The 26649-nt window shown below is 41.5% G+C and overlaps 1 protein-coding gene across 5 annotated transcripts in view; it reads left to right on the top strand.

Moving 5' to 3' along the window:
- MPP7 (membrane palmitoylated protein 7) overlaps positions 1 to 26649 on the top strand; it is a 144596-nt gene that overhangs the window by 2713 nt on the left and 115234 nt on the right. For 2 of the 5 annotated variants that reach the window (XM_042888672.1, XM_042888670.1), the window contains exons 2-3: positions 1779 to 1860; positions 4394 to 4469. The exons of 2 other annotated variants lie outside the window; for them this stretch is intronic. The gene's annotated coding sequence lies outside the window, so the exon portion shown is untranslated. Of the gene's footprint in view, positions 1 to 1778; positions 1861 to 4393; positions 4470 to 15379; positions 15445 to 26649 lie in introns of all 5 variants that reach the window. One more of the 5 variants, XM_042888673.1, reaches the window with a different exon arrangement.

Below are 26649 nucleotides of genomic sequence, written 5' to 3'. Positions count from 1 at the left end.
AGAACTCCAGATGGGGCCTCACAAGAGCGGAGTAGAGAGGGACAATCACCTCCTTGTCCCTGCTGGCCACCCCTCGTCTCTTGGAGCCCAGGATACCATTTGCTTTCTGAGCTGCATTTCAGAACTTGCTATGGTAATAAGTAAAAGCAGGAAGAAATCCAGTCTTGCTGCTAGCGAAACCTGTTACTTGTCTCCTGGTGTACCTCTTTGAAGGCTGTTGTAGTGACTGAAGCAATTTTTACCACCTAGCGCAAGGTGAATTACACATGGGAGTCCCAAAAGCTTTCCACTTAGTTGTGCTAATACAGCTTAATCCCAGCCTGCGGTGTGTGTGTTCTTCCTGCCCCATCTCCTGGGAAGTTCTCATCCTGGTTGCTGCTATACATAGCTCATTAAGGAAAAGATGTGGTGTATTCACTTGTCCCTTCCTAATTTTAGTCTTAGAAATATATGACACAATAAATTGACGCTTGCAGAGGATCCTGAGTATTTATATCATAAATGATGTCATACCTTGGATTTCCTTGCCAGGTAGTAGTACTAAGTACAGCAGGAGGGAACGAGCCTTACTTAATGCATGTCAAATTAGCCTCGCAGTGCAGTATCCTTAACATTCCCGGACAGCTCAGCCCACTTGCTCTGTGCCACACCTCGCTGGCTGCGTGGCAGCTCTGAGAGCCCTGGCTCTGCTTGTCGGTTTTCCAGGACCTTTGGAAGATCACCATGCATTCAGTGAAGTTCTTTTAGTGAGTTTCCAAGTTTAACTGGTACTTTGACGTGCTCTTTACTTCAGCTAGCAGTCTTACTTTTAGAGGAGAACCAGCAGAAAGCAAAAAGAAGCTCGTCTGAAGATGCACAAAACTTTTCTTGGGTGTTTTTGAAGAGTATCAATATTCTTTATGCATAGCTAGCAAGGAATGTGACTTGAATTTTCCCTCCCCTCTTCAGAAGGGTGTTCTTGAGCAATAGCATTAAGCAGACCAGTTTTGGGGACCACAGCTTCTGTCCTGAAAATGACTTAGCTGTGTACGTTGTGAATCAAGTGTAGCAATCTTGCCATTGCTAGCTATGGAGAAATGATGAGTAGCTACTATGGGAGGGTTTAAATATATTTAATATTTTGGGATTACATGTTACTGTGGCCACTGTCTTGGTTTTGTCACTTTTCTATTCAGTTGTGAGGGCTAAGATGCTCCTTCAGTTCCCATTCTTGGGGAGCTTAAATGAAATCACAAGTCAGGCTAAAATCCAGCCTGGATAAAAAGCTGAACAGTGCCTTCTGAAAGTATGTTATGAAATCATAGAGTCATAGAATCACTAAGGTTGGAAAAGACCTCTCAGTTTATCTAGTCCAACTGTCAACCCATCATGTCTACTCATGGAATTGTTAAGGTTTGAGAAGATCTCTGAGTCCTCTGAGCCCAGCCTGCCCCCACTGTGCCCACTTGCCATGTCCCAAGTGCCACATTACCATGGTTCTGAAACAGTTCCAGGGACGGTGATTCCACCGCCTCCCTGGGCAGCCTGTTCTAATGCTTGACCAAAGACCCAACAGTCTTTTTTTTTTTTTTGGTCAATTCAGCTGGCTTTACAGTCAGTTGGAAATCTGGTGTGTTTCAGTGTTAGCACTCTTCACATGAAGTGCTTGGGATGTTGTATCTTCATAAGAGGGGAGGAAAAAAAAAAAAAAAAGGAAAAAAAAATAGTTTTAATAGAATAAGAAATCAAGCCAGTCAATTTAAAGAATCAAAATGTGAACTTTCCTGGTTCTTTAACAGCTGCAGCATTGCCAGTGATGTAATCATTCTACCACAAACCTGCAATGAGGTGCTCTGGAAGTGAACTCACTGTTTACATCTGGTATGTTCTCAGTATTTAAAGATAATCATTGAAAGAATCTGTGAACTAACTTCTAACAGTAGTGCAAAACCTTGTGGAACTATAGGATTGGCAATGTGATTGCTGTCATAACGCAGTGTGCCAAGGCTGTGACGAAATGTGAACATTGAAAGCATAGCCCTGTCGGTAGAAAACCCTGGGGTTTTCTATTGATTTGACTGCTCAGTGCCTGCTATACACGTGGGACTTGCTGTGGTTGTGACCCTGGGTGCCACCATTGCTGGTCCTGCTGTCCATTGCCAGTAGGAAACAACAGGTCTTTGGAGCTTGTAGAGGAGCAAGCAGAGCTTGGTGCCAGCTGGAGTGTTGAAAAAGCCGTTTGTTAAATGTCAGGGTACACAGCTAGTCATGGTTTTGAGATTATTGCTGACTTTTCAGAGCAGCATGACTAGTTACTGTGAAGGAAAGAAATGAGCATCTTTACTACAAGCATGATGTATAATGGGAGAAGGTGTATGCATAATGTTTTGTACCAAAGCTTGATTCAGTCATGTATAAAATGTTATCACGTATATGAATCACAGAATCACAGAATTGTAGGGGTTGGAAGGGGCCTCCAGAGATCGTGTCCAACCCTCCTGCCAAAGCAGGTTCCCTACAGCAGGTAGCACAGGTAGGCATCCAGGCAGGTCTTGAACATCTCCAGAGAAGGAGACTCCACCACCTCCCTGGGCAGCCTGTTCCAGTGCTCCGTCACCTCACTGTAAAGAAGTTCTTGTGCACATTTGTGCGGAACTTCCTATGCTGCAGTTTCCAGCCGTTTCCCCTTGTCCTGTCTCCACTCACCACTGAAAACAGTCTGGCCTCGCCATTCAGCCCCCCACACCTTAGATATTTATAGACCTGGATCAGGTCCCCTCTCAGTCTTCTTTTCTCAAGGCTGAACAGGCCCAGTTCACTCAGCCTTTCTTCATAGGAGAGATGCTCCAGGCCCTTCACCATCTTCGTGGCCCTCTGCTGGACTCTTTCCAAGAGATCCCTGTCTTTTTTGTACTGGGGAGCCCAGAACTGGACACAGTACTCCAGATGAGGCCTTACCAGGGCAGAGTAGAGGGGGAGGATCACCTCCCTTGACCTGCTGGCCACGCTCTTTTTAATGCACCCCAGGATGCCATTGGCCTTTTTGGCCACAGGGCACACTGCTGGCTCATGGCCAACCTGTTGTCCACCAGGACACCCAGGTCCCTTTCCGCAGAGCTCCCCTCCAGCAGGTCATCCCCCAACCTGTACTGGTGCATGGAATTATTCCTCCCCAGATGCAAGACTCTACACTTGCTTTTGTTAAACCTCATCCGGTTTTTTTTTGCCCAGTTCTCCAGCCTATCCAGGTCTTGCTGAATGGCAGCACAGCCTTCAGGCGTGTCAGCCAATCCTCCCAACTTCGTATCATCAGCAATGAATATATGAAGTCTTGAATATATGAAGTCTTATGGATGCTTACTCCTATTATCCCTATCCACATTATCTGTATCCATTTATTTGAAGCTTTCCTATAACCATTTTGAAAAAAAATAATTACTCCATTAAGGCCAATTTGCCTAAGGTAGGCTTGGAGGCAGAACAAATTTGCATATCATCATACCACCATGCCCTAAATAAAGGTCTCTTCTGATTTTTCTTATTTTTTTGCAAGGCTTCATAGAGAAGGGATTGTTAGGAACTTATTCTCGTAACATTTAGAGGCACAACAACCCAAGGCAATGCTACAGGTTTGGGACAGGATGGCTGGAAGTCTGTGTAGAAGAATTGGACCTAGGGGAGTTGTCTGCCCTAAGCTGAATGTGAGCTAGCAATGTGCCCAGGTGTCCAAGAAGGCCAGTGATGTCCTGGCTTATATCAGAAACAGTGTAGTCAGCAGGAGCAGGGAGGTGATCTTCTCTCTGTATTCAGCTCTGATGAGGCTGCACTTTGAGTCCTGTGTTCAGTTTTGGGCCCCTCACCACAAGAAAGATGTCGAGGCCCTGGAGTGTGCCCAGAGAAGGGCAATGAAGATGTGAGGGACCTGGAGCACAAGGATTGTGAGGAGTGGCTGAAGGAGCTGGATTGTTCAGTCTGGAGAACAGGAGGCTCAGATGGGACCATATTGCTTTCTACAGCTTCCTGAAAAAGGAGGCTCTGGTGAGGTCAAGGTTGGCCTCTTCTCTTATGTAACAGCAATAGAACAAGAGAAAATGGCCTCAAGCTGCACCAGAGGAGATTCAGGTTGGATGTTAGGAAAAGCTTATTCTCTGAAAGAGTAGTCAGGCACTAGAACAGGTTGCCCAGGGAGGTGGTGGAATCACTGTCCCTGGAGGTGTTCAAGAAACGTTTTGTTGTTGTGCTGAGGGACATGGCTGAGTGGGAAATGTTGGTAGTAAGTAGATGGTTGGACTGGATGGTCTTAGAGGTCTTTTCCAACCTTAGTGATTCTATAATTCTAGAATAAAAACGTGAAGATACTTCATGTTTCTGACACTAATGTCATAATACTATTAACCTTTCCTTTTTCCTTCAGGTTCCATACATTCTCAGCTCCCCAGTCTGGAAAATGCATACTTTGCATTCTTGTTGAAGTCAAGACAGTCATATGGGTAGGATAACCGTATGATTACTCCTTTGCTCATGGCTTTCTGATGGTGGATTAGGTTATCACTTATTTTCTCTGCCCCTTAGCAGTATGTAGACTGGGGATGAGAGTAGAGTTATGTTCTACTTAGTATTAATAAATAAAGCTGTCAGATGTCAGCATAATTAAATGTGGTATAAGTATGCTTAATTCAAATTGTATGCTGCTTTATTGTCTTATAAAGACAGCGTATATTTTTTTTTTCTTTTGGAGTCAGGAATGATTACATTTTCATATGTTCTTTCATTATATATGATGGATTATGTTTTGAAAACATAAGGAAGTGTGTTACCAGTACAGCCAGCAGTGAAGAAGGATTGGCTACAAGAACAGTTACACGATAAATTATATAACATATTAAGAATAAGGTAAAATGCTTTAGAGCTACTAATTATGCCTCAGAACTTGGAAATGTCTACATCCATTTATATAAGGAGCACAGAACATCTTTATTGCACTCATAATGTGTTGTTTGGTGGACTGAACTTGGCTTTAGGTAATGAATCTGTTCCAAAAGCAAAAGTGTAGTCTCATATATGAAATGCAGGGTGCTATTTCATAGTCAATATGCCATGAATGCTTTATGAAGAAATGTAATTGACATTGCTAATTATAGGTAAGAATGGGATATTTAGATTCCACATATTGTTTGTGGCCAGATGAGAAGCTTGAACTGGCTAATGGAATTTTTTTAAAGAAAAAATATATTTTTTTTAAACAAAAAGAAGTTGCAAATTCAGATGATAGAAAGCCTTGCTTTTCCATCACAGTTTGGAAGAGTTGCAGAAGAGAACTGATCTATAGAAACAGTATTAAATTTCTCTTCAGAGGCTTAATAGGCTAAGCAATGAAGGTTTCCAAATACAGTAATAGAGGTTTTCAATGAAGTAGCTGTTCATGAGTGGTTAATTATCTCATTGTGATCTGGGTCACTGGGGAAGCTGCAAACAGCTCACTTCTGTGTTCTAATGGCAAGTGGAATGTGTGCACGGAGGGGGAAAGCTGAAGCTGTATTGTCTGGAGACCAGCAGTGCTGGAGAAGTGTTCACAGCCAGCTTCTGAGCGAGCAGCTTACCCTCTTGTTCAGGTGTGTTGAGGATCAAGGCTAGCAAGGGTGTGCAGTATGGCTCTGTAGGTTGCATCAAAACTTTTCTCTGCTCCCTCTCCGTCCTCACTGTCTGGGTAGCCTGAGACATGCATGAACAGCAGCCCTTTGTCAGCAGCTTTGCTGGGGCTCCCTGCCCTGCCTTCCCTGCTGTTGTCACCATCTGCAGACATGGGGACACTGAAAAGAGTCGCTTGCTGTCTTGCATCCCAGGCTGTCTGAACCAGCAACTCCCAGTCATCTCCAGTATGCGTGTATGTAACCTGCAGCTTTGGCAAGTTAGCTTCGGTTCTAGGAATTGCTTTCTAATGGGGAAAGGAATGCCCAGTTTGCATTACAGAGCTCTCAGATGTTTCTTTTCCGAATATCTCAATCTATTGAAGAACATTAAAATTCAACGTTAGAATTTCCTTGTATTGGAAAGACACAGTGCTACAACCCAGCGTGGCTTGATCTGCTCCAGCAGAGTGGCACTGTGCACACCTTTGGTTTGGAAGTTTATGTGTTTGATATACCATACAAACTGGAATCTGGACCACCTTCAGCTGCCATGACCGTGTGGATATCCAAATGACAAACCAACCTCAGGGTATAAAGCTGTGAATAGCGTGCTTGGAGGCAAGTGCAGAGTGGTGTGCTGGGAGCTCATCTGACTGCTGCAAGGTGGGTGCTTCTAAGGAAAGGCTCTCCAGTGCTAAGAAACCTTGTTGCTTAACAATGACACTAAAAGTAGTGTGCAGCAGCTGAACAGTCGGTCATCAGGAAAAGCAGTTTTGGGAAGCAGCGTAGGAAAGATGTGTGGTGTCCTTCATGTGGAGCTGTGGCTACAACCAGCAAGCATGGAAGGTGGGCGCTGTTGGAAGTTCCTTCTGTTCATGTCTGCTGAAAGAGACCCATGTCTCATCTGTGGTGTATGTGCTGCTGCCCAGACCAACGGAGGAGTGGTGGTTGGAAATACTGATTTTAAACTGGAGGACCATGGCTTCCTTGGCAGCTACATCTGGAAGCTTCTTCACCATGAAGGGAGGAAGTGGCAAGATACATACTGGAGAGAACAGGTGGCAGTGGGGTAGTTGATAATGAAAAGAAAAGAAGGAAACTGCATTACACCAGTGCAGTAATCAGCTTTTTTTTTTTTTTCCTTCAATGAAGCTATGAAAATTGTTTTCTAAAATTTGTATTGTATTCAATATAAATTATTCCTGATTTCATGACACACGTGTTTATTACTTAATAAAGATTATTTAGCTTCATTCTCATTAAGGCTTTTCACTGAACTTGTTTATAATGATAAATGCAGAGTGTTAGAAACCTTCATTTCAACAGGAAAAAAAGTGGGAGTGAGAACAGAACAGTGTTAAAATCCATGCAGGAACTTTTCAAATAGGAAGAACCTGCAGCTGGTGTGGCTGGGGAGGAAGAGTTCAAGTATTTCATGTGTGGAGGGATGTAGTAACAGTTAACTAACTGGGAAAATACACAGGAAACATAATAACCAATGTCAGTAATATAAAGACAAGTGATCTCAGCCCACTGTCTCTCTACTGGAGGTTATCAAATCAAAGGCAAAGGTAGGCAGTAAAAGGCTTCTTGTTACTGTAGGAAGATACTGAGATGCTGTTTCATTTTCCATCGCTATGAATAGGGCGGACAACATCTGTACCACAATGTTTAATACTGTAACTTTGTTGTGTAGGTGGACGTGTGTAATGGATGATGGCAGCTGATTAAATGCTGCTTCATTAATGTTGGATTTTACATTTTACTCCTTGGACATAGAGCTTTGTCACAGTAGTTAATGAGTTCTGGCTAGTGGGTTTGGCTTCCAGTGGATGATGGCAATTAAACTTGAAAGGAAATGAGAGGGATTCTGGTCGCTGATCTCAACCATTTTGCATGCTGCTGACTTACTTCAGGGAATTAAGTGCCCCACCTTAATTAATCACTTATTTTGTCTTTTCTAATGTTGTCATCTGGCTTGGATATAGCATTAATATTTAAAATATACGTATCAGTTCAATAAACATGTGCATTACTTGTCAAAACACTGCAGCTTGTTAAAATAAGCCCACTGACATTGCAGTTAAACATCCTTGGGGTGACATGTGGTGGCAGCAGGCGCATTGTGTCTGCACAGGCCGCTCAGCTGGAACACTGGTGCTTTTTTGGGAGAGAAAGCCTCTTCCTTTTGTGAATGGAGTATCTTTGGCTTCCTGTGAGGAGAACATTGCGTGCCCATTAAGATGGTCTTACATCAGTATAAAACCAACAAGTTTAATGCTGTACTCTAGGAACGGAAAAATGTTTTCTTAAGAAGCTGGACCTTCTGTGGCTGCTCACTAAGTTTCCAGTATGTTAGAGTAGCTACACAAAAAATCTCAACACATTTGCCCTGCATGGTGAAGATTTAAATAGAAAATGAAGTTTCAGTTGTCCAAAAAATCAAATCTCATCTTGCATTTTGGTAATTATAGCTAAGTATTTGTTTGGCTGCTATCTGTGCAGTTCCTCTACGTTGGGATGACAGTGAGAGTATGCTCAGTGTCCGTGCAGGACGTGGTCAGAGCAGCAGCAGTCTGTGCTGAGGGTTTGGCGTGCCTCCTGTGCCCCTGCCCAGGCTGCAATGCAGTTGTCTTCTCTGAGGCCATGTGTCTCTGTCCCTTTCCTTGCTGCCAGCTGCTTTTGATTCACTGGTTGGTGAAATGCAAATCCCTTCTCTTTAGGGGGGATTGAGAGGACAATAAGCAAAGGGCTACTACTTTCCTTATGTGCACAACTAGCATTGGCCTTACAACCCATATGCCCTTACATGCTGTGTGAATTTGAAGCATATGTTAACCCTCGTTCTTGAAGAGCTGGTTTTGATTCTGCCTTAACAAATCTTAATGCCTCATTGCTCTTGCTGCCTTGCATCTTCTGGCTAATGGAAATTGTTCTCTTCCTCTTCATCTATCTTCATAGGATCATAGAATGGCCTGGGTTGAAAAGGACCACAATAATCACCTAGTTTCAACCCCCTGCTATGTGCAGGGTCACCAACCACCAGACCGGGCTGCCCAGAGCCACATCCAGCCTGGCCTTGAATGCCTGCAGGGATGGGGCATCCACAACTTCTCTCGGCAGCAGTGCCAGGGCCTCACCACCTCTGGTTAAAAAAAATAAATAGTTTGGCCTGTTCTGCAAAACTCGTTCTTGAGCAACATGAGATGTTATGTCCCCATTTGAATGCTCGTTTCAGCAGATGAGTGTATAGAACAACTGACAGCTTTGCTTTCCCAGTGGAGAAGGGGGAATGTGCCACAGCCGAAGTGAAAGCCTCATGTATGATTGCTTCTTTTTTACCCATCTTACTTTTCTTTGTTGGATATAGGCTGTAATAGAAAAGCTAATCCAAAATCCAGTGTTTCCAGCATTGCAGAGAAACTTATGTGGTTAGAAACTAGAAGTTTCAAATACATGGAAGCTACCCACTTCCTTTTATTTGTGATTAGTTTTTTTTTTTTTCCATGAAGTTGGAATGTTTTTATGTATAATCTTCCTCTTGCATGCACAATTGCTATTGTATGGGAACTGTTGAGTCAGGGCCTGAACCTCTGATTGATCACCTGAGGCGAGCACTGAGTCAGCCACAGGAGCACAGGTGAAGGCAATTCTCCTGTGCTGCCGGAAGGGTGGAGCCTGGCTGCACCTCTCCTAAGGCCCATTTAAGAGCTGAATGCCAGTGGGGAAGGAGCTCTTCTGGAGATCCACTCCACCAGAGTTTCCCAGGTGAGCCTGGGATACAGGTGAGTGTGCCTATCTTTTCTGTTTCCTGCTTTGGTGTATCAACTATGTAGCCAAGCTCTCTGCTGTACTATAACATCTGTATATTCATTGATTGTACGGCTATGCATAAAAGTTATTTTATAGCGTATCTATTCAAGTCCAGGATAGCCCTTACTAGTGAGCATGGGGGTGTGTGTGTACGTGTCCCTTTTGACCTTGAATTTTAGGTAATTGTTATAGCTGTCCTGTCTTACTGCTGAGCCTTCCCTGATTCCTCTGATGGTGAAGCCTTTTCTGGGTTAAGGAAAAAAAGGAAGAATTGTGGGGTAAAGAAAGGAAAATGACAGGTGTTCACATTTCCTTTGATGGAATCCATGCATTTCAGGAAAAAAAAAGTGAGCTCCTCTTGAGAGGGAGCAGTGTAGTAGTACAGTACTCTTGGAAGAAGCAAAGCATAAGGGAAAACAATCTACTGTACGGTAGGTCCTACTGAATTCTTGTAACTGAAAAGGAAGATGATAAAGACTTCACATAAAAGCCTCTTTCCTGGGGAGTCAAGGGATCAGCTACCCTGATCGTGAAGTATATTTCAGCCCTAGCACTTGAGTTTGGGTTATGAATTGAAGTTGTGATATGACTGTCTAGTTTGGTAGTGCCCAGTCTGTAGGCTGTCTTGTTGTGAAGCGCATTGTTCTGCATTTCTTCTTCTTTGTTAATATTGAAGAATGAGCAGTATGATCAGACTCACTTGGGCTTCTCCTTAGGACAGTCCTTACTTAGTGCTGAGACCATATCTGCAAGTAGCTCAACCAGGCTGTATTCTGGGAGGGAGACTTGTTTTGCCATTGCTTGTTAAATCAGTGAACCTCTGTTAAGTCACATTTTGTCATGGGAGTCTAGCTTATGACTTGGCATGTGACTGTACCAGCTGCCAGAATGACCTGTGTAAGTCTGTGAACTTGGTATTAAGTATAAACCAAGAAGGGGAAAATAAACTTGCGATTAAAACAGCAAATTTGTGTGACTGTCAGACTGATACTTGGCATAAACAGCTGCAACTGAGATCCAGAGTTTGCATACAGGAATGAGTCTATTCACATTTCAAAGCTGATTTTTCAAAAAGTATTGTTTCCAGATAACACGCTAAAAAAACCCTTTGCTACTTTGGATGCAGGTTTGCTGTCCTTGCAGTGGCACAGCAGAATTATACAGGCTGCTGGAGCCTGGCCAGGGGTCAGTATAGGATACTAACAGGCATGTCTGATGGCAAATTTCTGTCGGTTTACCATGGGTGATGCCTGGAAGAAGTGGAAGAGGTTTAAGTTAGTGCTCTTTGAGATAGCTGTAGTTCTTACTGCTTGAATGTTTTTGAGTGCTTTTTATTTGTGCTTTTTTTTTTTTTTTTTTTTTTTGTGACTTTTTATTTGCTTTAAAATGCTTACAGTGTTTCTATTCTTACTACTTACTTTGGGGTAAAGACCTTTTGTTTGTGTTACAAAATATTCTTTCTAACTCTGTTCCAGTTTAAGTTTGTGCAAGGGTGAAATGTGTTTCAGTCAATTTGTGTGCCTGCAGTTTTGCAATACTCAGAAGAATGAAAGCTGGCTCGAGTAGATTTTACCCTACATTTTAGGCCAGACTTCTGGGTCAGACTGAATGTCAATTGTTAAATACCAGAATATAAAACTACAAAAGTACCATTTATATGGAATTTGTTACCTAATCCTTCAGCAAAATAATCAAAGCAATCTCTGAACTTCTGAAATTAGTTTTTATATCCCAGTGTATGCTTTCTGTTTGTGATAGGAAGCAATGCAGCTGAAGTCAAGACCAGGAATCCCACTTGTTGGTACTAGACAGATCAGCTCCTGGATTAAGGAGAAACTGTTACATAAGCCAAGAAGCACAGGTCTGCTTGTTACTTTCAAAAGAAAAAGGCTGAGGGTGGAGCTGCATCAAGGATTTGAAGGTGGTCATTTGAGCTTTGCATCTGTTGCTAATGCCCAGTTTACTGAGATTAGTTGTGTAGGTCAAGTAAAAATATGTCCTCTTATGCTGAGCAGAGCCAATGGGAAGTCCTTGCAAGTATCTTCTTTCAGAATACTTTTTTTAAGCTTGTCTGAATTATACAGTCATACGTCTGGAATATACTATAAATCAGATCTGCAGGCACTTACAGTGAATATAAGTTTGTGCTATTCTGAAGGCAAGTCTAAAAAAGCATTGGTATTCTGGTGTAAGCAGATGTACTGAAATGGTAGAGGAAAAAGTTGTGATGTGATATAAACTAAGAGAATGGGCTGAAATGTTCTCTTGCAGCCACCTTGCTCTGTGTTTCACCAAGAGAATAAAGCCCAGAAGAGACAACTTATGTAAGCTTCTCTGCTCAGACACAGGTTTTATTCTCGTTCTGCTAAACGTTTCTGTGTTAAGACACAGCAGTTTTGCAAGGGCTTACTGATACAGGAAATGGACTGCAAAAAGGAAATTGTTTTTAAGTTCAAATATTGAAGTGAAATTGAGTGTTAATTAAGGGAAAACTGCATGCTGTATGTCTCCTGACGAGAACATCAGAGCTGTCCTTCCTTCTTCAGAAGAGTCTGAGGGGATATTAAGGGAAGAAGATAAAACTAGCTATAAGGCAACCTTTATTTTGGTGTAGCAGTACAGCCGTTGACAGACTGTTGTCAAAGCTTTGAAGAACCTGTTCTCAAGGCCTCTTAAGTACTTACCTAAATAATTGGGTTTTGGCTACTACAATTTAACCTAAGTATTGTATAGAAAAAATATTTCCCATCATTTGGTCTTTTGGCTGCTCTCAGGCAATTTCCTCCAGTGTCCTAAAATTGTGTCTCATGAGCAATACTAAGTAGTTGTTTGACATGCTTTACGTGTACAATTCCTGCTGAGCATTCACACTGCCCTTTCTTGCAGTTCCCTCAGTGGTCCCATTTCAGTATGGGCACTGAGAAAGGGAACAGTGGGATGCACGATGTGGTCAGCAGCTTTGTCAGTAAGCAGGTGGAGTCAATACAGTTTGTCATTTCAATTTCACGTACATTGCAGTAGCAAAACAAAGATAAAAAGTCCTGTCTGCTGAGCGTGTACCCAATAGGATGAAACTGTCTCCTGGCCTGAAAGGCTTGCAGGTGGACTCAAAATTGTTTATTAGACCAGCTAGCATACTGCATTGAGTACCTCTTCAGATGTCAAACAGATTGAAAGGCTGGTGTGCCCAGAAGACCACCTGCTTTAAAACTGCTGTGCTTAGTTTGATTGAATATGATCTCCTTGAGAAAATCTCTCATCTTACCATAGTGGCCTCGGAGCACCCTGGTTGCAGTAGCTTTCTGGCTAATGTGTGCGTTGTGTCTGTTGTAGCTTTCCAATAGCAAAGCAGTTGGCAGCCAGTTTTGTCTCATCCTGCTTGAGCTGAGCATGGCAATTGATTGCAGCAAATAAAGGGACTGTTGTGCATTAGAGGTAATGCACTTTTGGTAAGGTGCTGTGTGAGTGAAGGATGCTATGAATGCTTAGCAGCATGGAGGCCAACCCTAGGAGCGCTGTGAAATTTGGGAGTGAGCAGCGCATTGAGGTGTGCTTTGTGCACCTCTTGCTTGCCAAAGGAGCAAGTTTCTGGTGTGAAATGGCAGAAAGTGTGGATGTGAATCTAAGACATTTTGTGAAAAGATTCCCTCAAGTTTGTTGTTGGCAAAGTTTGTCCTGCTCTGGTATTCATATGTTTTTGCATTTTCTGGTCTAATTATTGCTTGGTGTTGCCTGACAGATGGTTATATCTTAAAGCTGTATCAGAATGATGTTATTTGCTTGACAGTTATTTTTCTCTTAGGAATGTAGGCTAGGGAAGGACCTCCCTATTCATCAAGTTTATTTTCATGCTCTTGTAGGCTTCATCGTACAGTTGTAGACATACGGAGCTCTGTCTTAAAAGCAGCTGGGCCTTTTCACCCACGACTTTAATTAGAAGCCTGTTCCAAAGCTATATTGTGCTAACCATGAGGAACCTCCTTGTAATACCCAGCCTAAATTTATTCATGATCAGTTCTGGTAATAACCAGTTCTTGTGCCAGAATTGTCCTTTTATTTTAAATGGGGATTTTTTTTTTTCTTTCCAATTCTTTTGTAGTTCTCCTGGTGTGTTTATGCACAGCTCTTACTTTTCTACTCAGCTAGTTTAGCCAGGCTCGGGCCAAGTCCCCAAGTGGAGCAACACCAAGGTTTGGGTGCTCTGAGACTTCTCTGCTCTCACACAGCAGGTTTTTCCAGTTGCTTCAGGAGGGTGTGCCTTACACTTTGCACTACTGCTGATAAAAGGAGCAAATAGTAGCTTCCTTGTTATTGCAGTGTACCAATAGAAACATGAAAATAGGAAATTCCATATTTTAAACCCTGTGAATGCTGTCTAATCATTAGGGCTCTCAGTGTACATACTGTAATTCAAGAATGCAGACCATCCAATGTAAGTGTTCAAGGCAGGCAGATGTTTGATTGCCTCCAGTGTGTGGGTCCATGTTCTTGTTTTTTTTTTTTCCCCCTTATGCTGTTAAATGTTCAGATCAGTATTCTGTGGCTGATCTGTGCAGATGTATTCTTTGTGCTTTTTTAATGAGTTACTGCAGAAATCTGTGGCCAAAGGTGAATCAGGTCTATTACATAGGAACCAAAAACTGGCATTATACTTTTCTGACTAATATTTATAGATAATTGCTACTTATAAGGCTTTTGATACATTGAACTCCACTTCAGAGATTTGTATTCTGAAGATAGTAATGAAAGATGTGAAAGGCAGATGCATTTTGTAGAATCTAACTGCAAAATTAAACAGTTTGTAAAAGCTTCAATAAGAAAACCTGACCTACTTTCCTTCCGTTTGGAATCCCAAGCAGCACTGATGTGTTGGAAAAAGTAAACCAAACACTTCACACTGTTTATATCCTAAGTTTAAGAAAGAGCTTAAGCCTGCTAATGTTCAACACTGTAGCTCATAAAGGTTGTGGCTCCTGGCTACAGAAGTGTGGAGGCATGCATGTAAAGGGCCATGTGCTGACTGTGATTTTTTGGGGGGCTGGAATTTGAAATCCATAATGCAGAGTGCTGCTGCAGTGAGCCTGGTTAGTAGGAAGCTAGGGTATGCCTTAGGCATTCATGAAATGTTTTTGTTATTTAGAAACTAAATTCCATATGACCTACTGCAGTTTTGTCTTAGGAATGGGCTTTTGATACCTGTATGTGAAGGCAGTCATGGAAGACTCAACTGTGAAACTACTTTCCAAGTTGAAGAAATGCAGTTCTTTAGTTCCTAAGTGATGTCACAGCACTTATGTGGAAAATACCCTTTCTCTTAAAAAATAGAAGGCAAGACTGCTGAAAATGGAAGATTTTAAAAGGGGACTGTGCTGGCTCTTAAACTTCCAAAGCATTGACTCCTAAAAGCAGACATACCAGGTGTGTCTCCATACAGGTATATCTCTTCATTGACTGCTCCTTACATGATGACAACTCAGAAGTTGTACTTCGGGGCAAAGTTGTACGAGAATGAAATTGAGCCAACTTGGAATTTAATGAGTTATTCACCTTGATAGTGGGAATAAAAATTGTGAAAAACGTTACTCAGTATTGGAAAGATAATGTTCTGTATTTCTTCTTAGCTGCAACCTGCTAGATCTTCTGGATTTGTGTGTGAGACAGTAGTTGTATTCATCAGTGAATGACTTTGTGCTATGAATGACCTGTGTGCTGTGACACAAGCGTTGTGATAGTAGAAAAGATGTGCCTTGGCTTTCTATGATGGACAGAGTGTGTGTGAAAGGTGATTGGATTCGTCCTTACTGGAAAAAGGTGGTATTTTGTGCCCAGAATGGTTCAGATGGATCAGGTGATAACATGGAGACAATTCAGAAACTGGATGCATGGGTTTGATATGTGCCAAAAGATTCTACAGCTCTGAAATGAAGTGGCTTATACTGAATTCACTTGTTTCTCAGGATCGGTGTATGTAGAATGCTGCAACAGGATGTACTCCTTTCTTCTTTTAAGGGCAGCATACAAGGTAAGCAAAGTGGCAATACAGAAAAAGGTTCTGAACATTGGTAGGATTGCACCCTTCTGAGTCTGGCTGTGAGTTGGGAGAAGAATGTGTGCTTGTGGAGGGCCGCTGTGGGTTTGGTTTTTGTACCCTGTGTTGTCTACAACACGGAGCAAGTGCAGTCCATTCATCTGACCTGTAAGACATCTTATCTTAGAGTGGTGTAGTTTTCATACTTGGCTCAGTTCATTGCGAGGAGCACATGTGCAGTGTCTTAGATACCTCCACACATTAGCTTCTGCCAAATCTCACTCATGTTTCCAAATGTAATATTATGCTTGTGTCCTATCCTCTCTTTGGCAGTGGATTCAAACAGCACCTGTTAATGTTAAGAATAAATGAAGTTACTGTAACATTGAGGATAAAGAGGTTTTGGTGAAAGAAAATTGGATACAAGATTTAGATTTCCTGCCTAATTAAATATTTCAAGTGAAGGTATTCTGCTTCAGTGCTATTTAGAAGTCAGAAAGCAGTATTATAATGTTAGCACACGCCTCTGTGTTGAAAATCTCTAGGAGCTGAGTTTTGCTTTATCCAAATACTTCTAAGTAACAACCCAAACCACACTGGAACATCACTTTTCCAAGGGTAGATGAGTGTGTTTTTGAAAGCTTGTAATTCCTCAGTGCATCGGCTGGTGCTCCTTTGCATTTCAATGAGCATTTGCAGATTTGTGCAGCTTACTGGTATTTCTCTTCAGTTTGACAGTTGAAGAGTAACAACAGTCAGTATGAACATTAGGTGAAGCCTTACGTTACATGGCCAGCAATCATTTGTTCTGGCATCTTACAGCAGGACTTTAAAACAAAGTCTTGTTGCTGCTTTGACCAATGCATGTTGAATTCAGTACTGCCCTGGAAACTACATAAAAGTGATGAACGTTTAAATTCCAAATTGTTGTAAATACTACTACTATGAGTACTGTAGGGTAATGTTATAGATACACGACTGCTTTTCTGTCTAATACTCTGGCTGATTTTTTTTAATGCTATTTCAAATGATTGGATTCTCTTTAAGACTAAAGAAAATCTGAACAAATATTTGAAATCTATAACTGAATTTCTCTGGAGGGTGTCAGATAAAGGAGAGTAATGATCTAAGCAGTGTTCTGCTTTGAACAAGAAGAAAGGAGTGTGGAGTGCAGGAGGTGATGGAACTCCTTTTTATTATGTAGGCAAGGGAATGACTGGGAAGAGGAATCCTCTGCACTGCTGTTCCACATGGGCAGTGTGCAGCTCCATGGCTGGGGAGGGAGTGTTAGCTGATTGTTTAGGGTGAGAGATCTAAAGGGATCATGAAGGAGTTGAGCAGTGTTTGTCTTGTCATTAACAGGACAGATGTTCACGTAAGTAAATTGCAAAGGAAGCTGTGTGGGCAGAACTGATGTAACATGGAGAGCTGAGTGTGTTTCCAATGCCTTCATCTCTTAATAACCAAAAATTGTTTGAAACTACTAGAAAAGAACTGGGAGGACTAGTGATTTTAACTGAATAATGTAGCAAATGTAACTTATAGAAGTTCACGTCAGTATGCATTGCTTTCATGGGATTTAGTGGGGTAGAGGGAACCTATCCTCAACTTTTTGTCATGATGTAAATGCCTGTCCTGTCTCCCTGGAAAACCAGGCTTGCCTCAGCTTGATTTGCTTGTGCCTGCTTGTGTCCATTTCAAATGTCAGTCCTAACTTAGAAGCTACGGAGGCATTCTCCCCAGTAAATCATTAATTGAAAGTAACACAGCAAGAGGTTTTTCTTGAAAACTGAAATGGATTGTGATCAACAGATACTGTTTTAAGACTACTGTAGTGGAAGGGATTCCTCTTCGCATTTTTTCAGTTGTTCATGCATGGGGACAAATAAATGTATTTGATTTATCGATCTGTTGGGTTTCAGGAGAAAGAAGGTAATGGATGCTGTTTGGATTTGTGGGGAGGAAGTAAAGAAAACTGTCACTGCTGAGCCACATTGCTGAGTTTAATGACAAGCTTGACAAGGGTGTTGGTAATATTGTTCTTACTTGATTTACTGTATTTAAAAAATCTGTTTAATTTAGAAAGTGTGAATGATTTGCGCATTGTCTTCCTTAATCATCACTTGCACATTTTTATATACTGTTGGGATGCAGATTGTGAAATCTATTCAGTTGGTTTTGCTATATTGCCATTTGGCTCCAGTTAATTCTTCTGACTAAAACTAGCTAAAAATGTGATTAAGTAAAGAAAAAACAGAGTAAAATTTTCATCGTCTGCAATGTTTGAACGTGTCATCAGCTTTTCTTAAAAAAAAAAAAGTCAAATTGCAATGTAAAATACTTTATTAGTATTAATTACTGTTAGTGAAGAAATAAATTATCAGAAAATCTTCACTTACAATTGTTACTAAAGCACATTACTTGCTTTCTTGAATAATACAATTCAAGCCATAATTTCATCATCATTTCTACAATTCCTCTTCTGTCCTTTCTTAATTTGCTATGAATGATGCCATTATTGTGTCTCTCACTTGAGCTCATAAACAGGAAAATGCTCCCAAATTCAGCTCATGTCAAGGCTATATTTAAATTGTAATCATTTCAAATCCTGCAATAACAGCTATAAGATCCGCTCACTCTTACATGTTTGAACACGGAAATATTTTGGACTGCATTATCTCTTGCTCATTACTGCATCAATTCTTGTAACATCTAGTCATGCTTACCTCTGCAACGTGATTTGGCTTCAGAGATTTCACCAGGCTGTTGCTCTGACCATGTCATTCATCACTCTTTTTCTTCAGCAGAAATCCTCTTTCCTAGTGAGTTACATGCAGGGTACCAGGCCTCCCTTTGTCGTGTGCTCTCATCCTCATCACAGAATGGCTGAGGTTGGACAGGTCCTCAGGAAGCAGTTTTGTCCAAAATGACTGCCTTCAAACCCTGATAGCAATGACTTCAAGCCTGTTTTCATACTGCCCTGAGATAAAGAGAAATGGATGTCTTTCTTCTGATGCTTCTTCTGAAAGCTTTGTATGGAAAGATCTTGATGTAGGCAAGGCAGCTTGATTGTGACTTAGCAGGTCACCTTCTGTTCTGCAGTGCGGTGCTGAGGGATGATCTCTGCATCTTTCCAAAGCATCTCTTTTGTATGGCAGTCCTCAGAGCATCCCGGAGAGCTGAGTGCTTACTTTCCAAGCACGCTGCTCTCGTGAACTGCAAGTCATGTTGCACTGTTATGTTTAGGGTATGTACCTTAATTTGGTGGTTCTGCTTAACTCTTCTAGCTTTTTCAAAGGTGGACAAAACATAGCTTGTTAGCCTGGATTTTGAACTTCATCACAGGTGAAGTTCTGAAACTGTTGAACAAGTGCACAATGTCTTTGTGTCCAATGCAAATCCAATAGTCAAGGGAACTGAAGTCACAGGCTGTGAAATTATGTAGTCACAGATGCTGAGCTATTAAGATTGTTTCTTTATATAGATCACAACTGCCTTAATAATGCAACTCCCAAATCTAAATTAAACTGCTCCCTTCAAATAATCAAACAAATCAACTTAGGTCAGGTGTGGAGAAAATAAGTAGGATACAATCTTACTTGAAATTATAAATATATAAGGTCCAAGAACTCAAACGTGAACCTAAACCTAGTTTGTTGTCTAACAAAAGTAATTAGCCAATTCTTTTAATATACATAAGCTTCTGTTTAACAAATTCAACAGGGGTGAACGTGTAGGACAGATGAAAAAAGATAAATATGTCTGCAACGATAAGACATTCCAGTTAAAAAGAAAACAAAATACAAGTGCGTCGGCAGACTTTTTGTGCATCATGATGTCTGGATATTAATAGAATTCAGAGAATAGAAGGCAAACTCAATTTGCTAAGATGTGGAGAATAGATGTATTCAACTTCCTATTCAGTAAGTGCATAAGGCATTTTTAATTTTAATGCTCGCTCTGAATTTCTCTCTTGTTTTTCCCTCTTTTTCCACTAGATATTTACTGTCTTAAATGTTTCTTAGTGCCTTCATCAATGTTGCATTTCTTTCTAACTCAATTAAGAAGTGATTGTAATAGTAACTTGTAATGACTTGCTTAAGGCAGTGCTGAATTTGAAGGACTTTATTATGTGACAGAGCTGTGGTTTAATGTGTGCATTTATTAATATTTATTTCCTAAAAGGGACAAACATTTTCATGCCTGCATAAATGTCTTAGAAACAGAATCACATGGTAATCCTGTGATTTTGAGTTAGTTAAAAAGATACTATGTTGGTCACAACTTAATGCTTAAAGATAACAACCTCATTATTATAACATGAATGAAAGGTACCCTGGAAAGACAGCTTGTCATAATAAATCATGTTGGTCATTGTGTTCTTGAGTCTTCACACGTTGTAGGTGCCAATTTCACATTTTATTTGCCTTCTTCAATAGACATGCTGGAGGAAACAGACTTATATAAAATAGACTTATATAAATATATTCAAACATAAACATACAATAAAATCATTTTATATTAATTCATAACTGTTGATTGATTGTGGCAGCACACATGCCATTATTCCCATTGCATTTCTTCTGATAGTGATTACTTTCATACGCAGTTAAGAGGTCATGGTGCCAGTATGCTCTCACCCTGCTATATAAGAGGGTTTGTTTCGCTTCTGTCTAGGAGAAACACAGAAGAATTCTGCACGTGTGCATATATACCTGGATTTACATTGTTTTCACCTAACACATGCATTGCTATTGAAACCTACTCTTGTATTTTACTATAAAGGTCTCCTGTTTCTGTGGCAAGAAATAGTTTTTGTTTGTTCATTTGTTCTGTTTTTGTTCTAAAAAGAATCTCAGACAAGGAGGATAGCCAACCGATGGTAGGGTGATGAGGCTGTGGGCTTTTTCTTTGTCCCAACAAGGAAAGAGAACGGAGATGCAGCATCCTGTAATCAGAAGTAGAGCATACGTCTCTGTTCCATACCCGGTGCAAGTCACATGTAGTGATGGGTGTTGAATGTTGTGACCCAGTTCTTGCAGGGCCAAGGGCTGGGCCCTGACTCCTGTTCCCTTGAGGAAGTGCTGGGAAACCCTCATGCTTCTATAGAGAGAGAAAGGAAACAGAAAAACCCATAGCCTGTTTCTAAAGTCCCTAGGCAAAATAATATCATCCCCAGAATTTTAATTTAAAGCTTGCTACATAGTTACTAGAATTCTATGAAATACAGAAGGTTGGGACAGCTGCTTTTGAGGATACTAAGCGAAGGTAGAGTCCCCTAAGTACTGGATGTATCTGTGACAACAGTGTTTTGAATGTTTGGTGTAAAAACAGGAAGGAAGAAGGGTAAGTAGAAACCTTTCCTAAATAATTTAGTATCAGGGTTTCTTTTGAAGGGTATTGTTTGAATGTAAATTGTTTCGTTTGCTTGTTTTTGAAGGTATTTGAGATTGTCCTACAAAAAAAATGTTAACAGAAAAATGCAGCTGCTTTTACTCAGCCTTTCCTCCATGAACTGCAGGAATTTTCTTTCTGCAGCTGAGTTTGGAGCTTCTGCAGGAGGGGTGGCTTTGTAGCGAGCAGTTCGATTTGTAGCAGCTCAGCCTTAGTTTGGGGTTCGGTGCTGCTTCATTCTTCTGTATCTGCAAGAAAAAAAATATGCAGTGGAGCTTATGAATGTGAATGCAAGAAGCAGCAAGAAGGCTTATAGTTCTGTTCATGTCACGTATTTTCTGATAACTAAGGGCAAGAGACTTGTTTTTGTAACCGTGAATTTTAAATGGAGAGCCCAGGAAAGCTACAAGACATTACACAATTATTTGGGGATTATTTGAAAACTATTTGTCATGGCTTCATACAGTTCTGTATCTCACATCTGAGAAGGTATGCCGATCCCATCGTCAGACTGGAAGCTGATGTCTTAGGAGACTGGGAGTAATGCTTTTTTCTTTCGTCATTTAAGTTTGAAAACATTTTCAGAAAGTAATTTCCATCTTCTCTGACAGTTTTTTGTTTTTTTTAACTTATATTAGCAGCTGACAGGGAACTGAATGTTTTCATGTGAATTATAAATGCTGTAGTCTCTGTTCCTCCAAAAATTCAGGTTTCTGCTTTCTGATATTCAGATATGGGAATTCTGTCACATGAACTTCTTTTGTATTTCCTCAGTGTTTTCTCAAATTGTGTAACAATTCCACTTGTATAACAGTTGAAATGAAAAGTGCAACAAGTCCAGAGGGCAGAACTCTCTATTGGGTGGATAGAAACTTTAAGTCACCATTTTGGTCTTTCCATTATGATTTGATGTTTAAAAACAAATTAAAAAAAAAAAAAAAAAAAAACCCAAAAAATTAAGTACTTGTTTATACCGTGTGAACTTGCTGAGCATAAGAAGTCATTTTGGTCCTCAGAATGTGCACGATAGAGGATTCCAAAAGCATTGGTGATTTGGATGCTGCTTGCTATTTGAATTCCTATTGCGAACTCCCATCCTTGTGTGAATGGAAGCAGCGGTGCTGTTGTGGGGAGGCTTAGAATCCTGGGGAGTCCCAGGGCTGAATTAAACAGCTTTTGAAATGCTGGCGTAGCGTTCTGACATACAGGTGGTTTCTTAACAGTTCTCTACTTGGTGTTTCCTCCAATGTGTAAATCCAGTGTTGCTCCCTCAGGTCATCATTAACTTGTTTGTGTGCTTGGATTAAGTAACTTGGCACCCTCCCCGGGCCTCGCTGCGGATCAGCAGGGCAGCAAGTTCCGTCCTGTTTGCTGCTCCTTTCATAACTCTGCAGGTGACTCTGGTGTTTTTTACTGATAGTCTGTGACTTGTTCTGAGCTTGTCTTTTAGAGAAGACAGGCAACTTTCTGAAAGTGGGGAGAGCATTGTGTCCTACTGTGCAAGCCACACCTGGCGCATGCAAACAAGCCTGGATGTGGTTCTTCTTTGCCTCCGGTGTCAGGCTGGTTGGTGTGGGCTCTCTGGATGTCCTACAGACAATTGGAAATACATGTTTTTCCTGTATTTTCTCCTTCAGTTCAGAAAGAAGAAAGATGTGGAGACCGAGAGGTTTAGTTTAAACAGATTTTGATGTAGCTCTGTATTACTCAGCAGTAGACCGAGGTAATTTTTCTTTTTGTTTCACACTGCACTGTATTTCCGTTCTTCCTGCAACTCTTGTGATGTGTTCCCAGCTTGCCAGGTAGAGCTGAGCTCAGAAGATCCTGGAATGGTGGAGCTGGTTCCCCTACTAGCAGCACAGAGCCCCTTGCTGCAGGGTGCTGGGTGCTGCTGTGCCATGGGTCATGGAGCTGCAGGTCACCAACCAAGTAGGTGCTGATGTGTCCTGATAAGGCACATAGTTTGTGTGCGAAGGCTGTAGGAATGCATTGCTTCAGAACCAAATTTGAAAGAATAGCATTAAAAGTGGTTAAGTTAGGCATTCTAACATTTGCACTTAAAGCTAAATGTCCTCCTGTTTGTGTAAATGTTTTGTGGGTACTGAATGACAATCTTCTCTGAACAGATGCCTCGATGTCTGTTGCTTTCTGAGTTGTGGAGCATGCTGCTATTGCAAAAGCCTGCAAGCAAGGGGAGGGGAAGTACTGCTTAGGGAGTGCCCTCCTGGGATGGAGAATTGCATCGTTCTCTGCCTCTGCAGCAGAAGTGTTGTGGCTTTTCAATTAGACTTTAATTAGTGTTTCTGGGTAATTAAACTTCTTGAGAGGTACAGCTCAACAGACACTTGACTTAGACATCTTGGTGTGAACGCTTAAAAGCAAATTTGCAGATTTCTTTGGTGTGTTCAGCGAGGGCTTACGTTAGTTGTAACTGCTTTTGCACACACAGGTCTTCATTAAAGTGACCTTAAATATCATGGAATCATAAAATGGCCTGGGCTGAAAAGGAACACAGTGATCATCTAGTTTCAACCCTCCTGCTATTTGCAGGGACGCCAACCACCAGACCAGGCTGCCCAGAGCCACATCCAGCCTGGCTTTGATATGAAAGCATCTCAAGAAGGGCAGTATGGATTAACCCATACTCCTGACTTAAGCCCATCTGAGCCTCTTCTTTGAACTTGGGTGTTAAGCACAGCAGTGCTGTCTTGCACGAGTCTTTTGAAAACGTGTGAAAGCGGTTAAACAATAATGCTACAGTGCAAAGTATTTGAAATCTAGTTGTTTTGTAATAACCAGATTTAACAGTAACTTATCTGTAAATACAGTTGCAAATAAATAATAATCTAACTTGCTCTGAAACATTTTTTTTCTGAGGAGATTCATTCCTGTTAGTTAACACCACTGCTTTGTGAACAGGATTGTACGAAACTTCTTATTTAAGCAGTTGGATGTTAATACTTAGTTTTTGTACTTCACTGCTATAAATAAACAGTTACTTTTAAAATATTTTTACTCCCAACTTCCATACATGTAACCAATATGTCACTGCTAAATTGAAAGCACAAAAATGTTATAACTGATTTCATATATATATAAGAGTATACGTATATATTTACCTCTGTGCTTGGCAAGATCGTGGAACACATCCTCCTGAAGGCACTGCCATAGGTGCTTGGAAAATAAAGACAGGATGATTGGTGGTAACCAGCACAGCTTCACAAGGGCACATACCTGCTGAACCTGATGGCCTTTTATGATGGAGTTACAGCATCGGTAGATAACGAATGGGCTGCCCAGAGAGGCTGTGGATGCCCCGTCCTTGGAGGTGTTCAAGGCCAGTTTGGACGGGGCCCTGGGCAGCCTGGTTTAGCATTAAATGTGGAGGTTGGTGGCCCTGCGTGTGGATGGGGGTTAGAGATTCATGATCCTTGAGGTCCCTTCCAACCCTGGCCATTCTGTGATTCTGTGATAACTGAAGAACAAAACAGTTGACACTGTCCTGCATGGCATCATGGTCATTAAATTGGAGATTTATCCAAAATTGATTCTGTGGACGGACCTCTCACCGGATAAGGAATCAGCTGGATGGTCGCACTCAGAGAGCTGTGGTCAACAGCTCAATGTCCAAGTGGAGACTGGTGTTCCACAGAGATCAGTGTTGGGACTGTGTTATTTAACATCTCTGTTGGCAACACAGACAATGGGATCAAGGGCACCCTCAGCAAGTTTGCAGCCAAGCTGAGTGATGGATTTGACACCCTGGAGGGACCTGGACAGGCCTGAGAGGTGCCCCCATGCCAAACTCATGAAGTTTAACGAGGCCAGATGTGAGGTCCTGTCCCTGGTTTGGGGCATTCTCAGGCACAGATACAGGTTGGATAAAGAATAGCTCAAGAGCAGCCCTGGGGAGAAGGATTTGGGGGTGTCAGTTGGTGAAAGGCAACATGTGCTGGCAATGTGCTCATGCAGTCCGGAAGGCCAACCATATCCTGGGCTGCATCAAGATAAGCATGACCAGCAGGTCAAGGGAGGTGATTCTGCACCTCTGCTCTTGTGAGACCCCACCTGGAGTACTGCATCCAGTTCTGAGACCTCCAACAAGAAGCACGTTGAGCTGTTGAAGCAGGTCCAGAGGATGGCTGTGAAGATGATCAGAGAGCTGGAACACCTCCCTGACAAGGACAGCCTGGGAGAACTGGGGCTCTTCAGCCCAGAGAAGAGAAGGTTCTGGGGGGACCTTATAGTGGCCTTCCCGGTAGCTGAAGAGGGCCTACAGGAAAGCTGGGGAGGGACTTTTTATGAGGGCATGTAGCTACAGCATAAGGAGAAGTGGTTTTAAACTGAAAGAAGGTAGGTTTAGACCACAGGAAGAAATCGGAAAGAAATTCTTTATTGTGAGGATGGTGGGACCTGGAACAGGTTGGGCAGAGGGGTTGTGGATGCCCCTTCCCTGAATGTGTTCAAGGCCAAGTTGGATGGGGCTGTGAGCAACCTGGTCAAGAGGGAAGTGTCCCTGCCTATAGCAGGGGATTGGAACTAGATGATCTTAAAGGTCCCTTCCACCCCAATTCATTCTATGATTCTCTATCACTTAAATCTCAGGTAGCATTCCTATGGAAACATTTTGTTGTATATACAGAAGTTTCATTACAAGTCTTTGTAATGATTATCTCTATGATTATTTAAATGAATACATGCAGTTTACTGTCTTTTAAGAAAGGAGAAGCAGCAGATCTTACTCCTTTGCTTACCATTCTATTTGAATAAAGGAAAATTAAAGTGAGTGTTCCTGTGTTAAAGTTCCTCCTCTTTCTCTTGGATTTTAGGCTAGTCGTTGAACTAAGTAATTTAAAATGAAAGAAATATTCTCAGCATATCTCAGAAGGCTGCTGGTAATCTGGTGTGATGCTCCACAAAACTCAGTATGCATTATAGCTTCTTGTAGTTGATTCTGTTGTTGGACTTATACTATGTAGTTGTCTATATTTCTGAATCTTAGCTTAGGTTCTTACTTGTAGTCAGTCTGAGATCTGATGAAGCACTTGTAATAACAGGTATAGCTTGAAATGCATTTATTTATATATTATACATACATACATATATATGTATATATATTTGCAAGATGTATGGCCCATGTGTCAGTACAAAGTGAGATCTCAGTGAGCAGGGCTTGTCCTGTGCAGTGAGCCAAATGGGGATGTGGGGGAATGGATGAGGAGGGAGAACAACTATTTGTGATTGCAACGTGTGAGCTCGGATGTAGTGTGTACTGGGAACTTAAGTTGCTTCAATATGTGCTTGCTAGATTTTCATAAGCAGAGCAACTTTCTACTTCTAGGTGGGATGTTGTGACGAAGCTGGGTATTGCAGATATCCTGAGCAAAGCTTGCTTATAAATTTGATTGTGAATTCACTTGATAGTACTAGTCTGTTCCATGTTTTCAGGCCATCCTTTAGCTTTCAGTGTGGTTGAGGATGTTATTTGCCCTCCTCTGGTAAATTCATATTTTTCTTTCACTCTGAGGCACATAAAGACTGTTTTGCAGATTGGCCAAAACTCAGGGGCGAGGGTGGGTTTATTTGGGGTTGGCAGATAACATGAAAGATGCATAGGAAGTGTGTACATAGTATAGAAGTTCATGTGTGTATAAATGTGTGTGATACAAAGGGATGAATTAACCATGGCTTGTGGCCTTCAGCCTGCCGTCACATGACATCAGAGTTCCTCTTTGGGAAAGTGTTGGGTGCTTCATGGAGATCCCTAAATCTTCACTCCCAAAGCTCAATATTGTGCATTTGCAA

The sequence above is a fragment of the Lagopus leucura genome, unplaced genomic scaffold (genome assembly GCF_019238085.1).
Source record: "Lagopus leucura isolate 7727_CA_CO unplaced genomic scaffold, USGS_WTPT01 Super-Scaffold_100157, whole genome shotgun sequence".
Taxonomy (NCBI): domain Eukaryota; kingdom Metazoa; phylum Chordata; class Aves; order Galliformes; family Phasianidae; genus Lagopus; species Lagopus leucura.
Note: the sequence above shows the minus strand (reverse complement) of the source record. Positions and strands in the feature narration are given on the sequence as shown.